Source organism: Oratosquilla oratoria, chromosome 11, assembly GCF_046742065.1.
Source record: "Oratosquilla oratoria isolate Oo_2021 chromosome 11, ASM4674206v1, whole genome shotgun sequence".
NCBI lineage: Eukaryota > Metazoa > Arthropoda > Malacostraca > Stomatopoda > Squillidae > Oratosquilla > Oratosquilla oratoria.
The window spans coordinates 17,092,583-17,097,582 of NC_134787.1; positions in this window are offsets into that span (position 1 = coordinate 17,092,583).

Sequence of the window (5,000 nt, forward strand, 5' to 3'; positions counted from 1 at the left end):
ATGTACATATGCATACATATATACATATCTTCGTATATATATATATTACACATACACAAACACATATATATAGACAGGTAGATAGATAAATTGATAGATGCATAGAAATATATATATATATATATATATATATTATATATATATATATATATATAGAGAGAGAGAGAGAGAGAGAGAGAGAAAGAGAGATAGAGAGAGAGAGAGAGAGATTTATGTATATGGAAATATTTTTTGATGAGAAAAGATAGATGAAAAAGAAATGGATAAAATAAAAGAATAAGGAGAGAGGAAGAAGGAGGGAGAGAGGGAAAGGAAAGGTAACGGAGTTGATATAACATAAAAAGAGGAAGAAGAAAATGGAGAGAGGGAGAAAGGGAAGAAAACGGAAAGAGGATTTAGTACTCCAAGGAGTAGGAGTCTAGGATTCCTAGAGGAGGTGAAGAAGAGACCTAAGAAGGATGGTAGGAGACCAGAGGATTAATGAAAGGTGAGGAGCATACGCCAGGAGACGCTGAGTAGCTGCGCCCCAAGGCGTCACCTTTGTCCTATTATGCAGCTTGGAGACTGTTGGGGCAGGGAACAGATACTGCTGGGAACTGGAGAGAAGTGAGTGCAGGATTCGAACTCGCAACCAAGCATTGCTGTCTTGAAATGGTTAGTCAAAAACAACAAAAACAATAAAATCGTCTGAAATTAGACAGAATAAAATCTTCAAATATTCTTAGAAATAGGATGAATTAATCTTATTTTTACCTCTGTTTACAATGTCTCTGGAATGAATAGAACAGCCTGGCGTTAACCAAAATCAATTATGTAAAGGCGTAGTCTCTGAAAACGTGTGGATAGCAAGAGCATTTGATGAGTCTTATTAAGAACGAGCCTATTAAAAAATAATAATCTTAATGGCTATTTCGGATTCAAAAGCTTCCCCAGGGCCGTTCCATGAAATAACAAGATAATCTCTTTAGGTTTACTCGGAAGTAGCCTATTGTTCCAGACATTCCTTCGAAAACCAAATTAAAAAATTAGTTTCGCTTGGGCAGTTCGTGAAAATAAAGAGTATTGCTTGAGCTCTACTCGGAACTGGCCTACTTTTCCAACTTTTTGTTTTTTTGTTTTTTTACTTTTTGTTTTCTTGTCGTATTTCTTCTTCTCATAAACCAAATTTCTCTCTGTATATTGAAATTTCACTTGTTCTTTCGTTTATTCATAAGAGTCTTTTTGTTTAGGTTTACCAAGAACAGGCCTATTTTCCATGCTATTCATTGTTTTGCATTTCTTTTCATAAATAAAATTTCTCTTTGTCTACTAAAAGCTACAATTCATACATTCATTCTTTAAACAATATAGACATATTCTAAGACATATTCGTAACTGGCCTATTTGTAGAAGAATTATTTGGATTTTTTCTTACTTTGTTTTTTCATAAATCAAAAATATCTTCGATTATTGAAACCCACAAATCGTCTGTTTATTCTTAAAACGCCAAGAAGCTTTTCAAGAAATACTCGGAACTGGCCTATTTGTAGAAGCATTATTTTGATTTTTTCTTATTTTGTTTTTTCATCAATCAAAAATATCTTCGATTATTGAAACCCACGAATCGTCTGTTTATTCTTAAAACACCAAGAAGCTTTTCAAAAAGTACTCGGAACTGGCCTATTTTTCGAACTTTCTTTTCCTCCCATCTCTTCTTTTCATAAATCAAACATCCCTTAATTCATTTAATCCCTAAAACGCCAAAAAACTTTTTCAAGACATACTCGGAACTGACCTACTTTTCGAACTCTTCTTCTGAGTAATTTTTTCTTCCATTTCTTCTTTTCATAAATCAAAAACCTCTTAGTTTATTTAATCCTACAAACCATCTATTCATTCTTGAAACGCCAAGACACTTTTTCAAGACATACCCGGAACTGGCCTATTTTTTTTTTTCGAAATCTTGAGTGATTTTTTTCCTACCATTTCTTCTTTTCATAAATCAAATCTTTGTCTAATGAAGCCTCACCACAGTACAACCGGAATTCTTTAAGTCCCAGACCACCCAGACCTTCACCCAGATAACTCCCAGATAACTCCCAGAACTCATCGATAAGCCATTCCTCCAGAACACGAAAAGTCATCCCCTCCCGGAACTCCACACGAATTCAATAGATCAACTCTGCCTCTTCCCTCTCCCACTCCAACTCCCATTCCCTCCCCTCCCACTCCCTCCAACCCTCCCCCATCCTCTCCCACTCCCTCCTGATCCGCCTCTCCCACTCACTCCCACTCCCTCCAACCCTTCCACTCCCACTCCCTCCAACCCTCCCCCTCCTACTCCCTCCCCATCCCCTCCCACTCCCTCCAACACTCCCACTCCCTCCAACCCTCCCCTTCCTGCCCCCTCCCCCTCCCCTCCCACTCCCTCCCCATCCCCTCCCTCTCCCTCCTGAGCGGGCTCTCCCACTCCCTCCCCATCCCCTCCCAATCCCACTCCCTCCAACCCTCCCACTCCCTCCAAACCTCCCACTCCCACTCCCTTCCCCATCCCCTTCCACTCCCTCCTGACCGGCCTCTATCACTTCCACTCCCTCCAACCCTACCACCCCACTCTCTCCAACCTTCCCACTCCCACTCCCTCCTGACCGGCCTCTTCCACTCACTCTTTCCAACCCTCCCTTCCATACCCGCTCCCACTTACTCCAACTCTGCCCCATTCACCCTCCCACTCCCTTCACCCCTCCTATACTCATTCACTCCTTCCAACCCTCCCATACCTCCTTACACTCCCTCTAAACCTCCTTCCTACCTCCCACTCCCTCCATCGCTCCCATACCCCATCCCATACCTTCCCATACTCCCCCAGCAACCCTACCAAACTCCCACATTCCCTTACTCCTTCTCAAAGTCAATCTTACTCTACCAGCTTACTATTAACCCCAGCGGTTGCTTCGTCTGTGTACATTTTTTCTTTGTCTACAGCATTACGAATGCGCTTTGTTTACATCGTGCGAATACAGATATGTATCTGGAACGGCCCTCCCTTTGTGCTGAGCGAAGCGAAGCGAAGCAAATGGCCTGGCAGGGCAAGTCATACTCGAGAGAGGGCAAGGTATGGGTACAAAGTACGTATTTTCGATGCAAGTACTGTACATACCCTTCTATTTATTCCTTTTACAATCTCTACATCTCTCCCTACCTCTATGTGCATTCATGTATGTGCTTGCGTGTGTATGTGCGTATGTGTATGTGTATAGATATGTGTATGTGTATAGATATGTGTATGTGTGTGTGTGTGTGTGTGTGTTTGTGTATGTCCGTGCTTGTGAGTGTGTGTTTGTGTGAGTGTGTGTGTATGTGCGTTCGTGTGTGTTCTTGTGAATGCGTGTGTGTGTGTGTGTGTGTGTGTGTGTGTGTGTGTGTGTGTGTGTGTGTGTGTGTGTGTGTGTGAGTGTGGTTGTGTGTGTGTGTGTGTGTGTGTGTGTGTGTGTGTGTGTGTGTGTGTGTGTGTGTGTGTGTGTGTGTGTGTGTGTGTGTGTGTGTGTGTGTGTGTGTGTGTGTGTGTGTGCGTGTGTGTGTGCGCATGGGTATGCATGTGTACACGTGTGTACATGTGTGTACATGTGTGTATGGGTGTTTATGTGTGTGTGCGTGTGTGCGAGTGGGTATGCATGTGTACACGTGTGTACATGTGTGTACATGTGTATATGGGTGTTTATGTGTGTGCATGTGTGTACACATATGTGTTGAACAATAATTTTGCAACACTTCAAATATATTCTTCTTGCGGACTCGGGCGACTTTATTCAGCTTAAAGAAAATCTTACTTAGAAATTTAACCTGGCTTAAATATAACCGAGTTTGCTAACCCAGTTTGCTTTTCTGGGTTAAACGAGTGAACTTATCAGTCTCGTTCTCCACACACACACACACACACACACACACACACACACACACACACACACACACACACGCACACACACACGCACATACACACATACAAACACACATACCTACCCAATCCTTCAGAGTGACAAACTTCAATGATTTTGTTATGACTAAAAACAGACAATTCTATGCAGCTGTGGGGGGCTTCTTCAAACTAGGGTGCCCGACCTGACCTTCATAATATCGTCCGTATTTAACCCTGCTACAGTATATACAAACACACACACACACACACACACACACACACACACACACACACACACACACACACATATATATATATATATATATATATATATATATATATCTTGATAGCGCAATGCGCTAAGTCACTGTCACTTGTTACGTCTGAGCTGGGTTCGAGTCCTTAGCTTGACCACGTATCAGTTTCCGAATATATGCTTCCATCGAGTTGGAATTAAAGTGAGGTAATGTGGTTGAAAAGATGTAAATCTGTTCACTGGGGACCATTCCGTGTATGTAAAATATATATATTATATTATATATATATATATATATATATACATATATATATATATATATATATATATATATATATCTCATATATATATATACATATATATATATATATATATATATATATATATATATCGATTTGCTATAGGTTTTATTTACTATTTGTACAACGCCTTTGTAAGACAAGACACAGTCTGATTACCTCCATCGAGTGTTTTGAATTTAAAAAACTAAAATACAACCTTGTTTACACAATTCTAGACCTCCCTATGGGCAATTCAACGATGTGTCTAACATTCGTATTTTAGGTTTAACTTCTCTTAGTTCGTCATTGAGCTTCTCAATATGTGATTTGACATTTGTTATTTCGAAAAATGGAATATTTTAATCTAACAGAACGGAGGGATAAAGGTAATCAAAATACTACGTGCCTCCGGTCCGAAGGGGTTACACCAAAGGTCATAAAACACTGACTAGACAAAACATGAAGTCAGTATCCCCTTCCGGGGTTTCTAAGGAGGATCTCCGGTCGATCCTGGGCCCCGGACTGCTGGGGGGGGAGGGGGAGAGGGGATAGGATGGGCCAATTATAC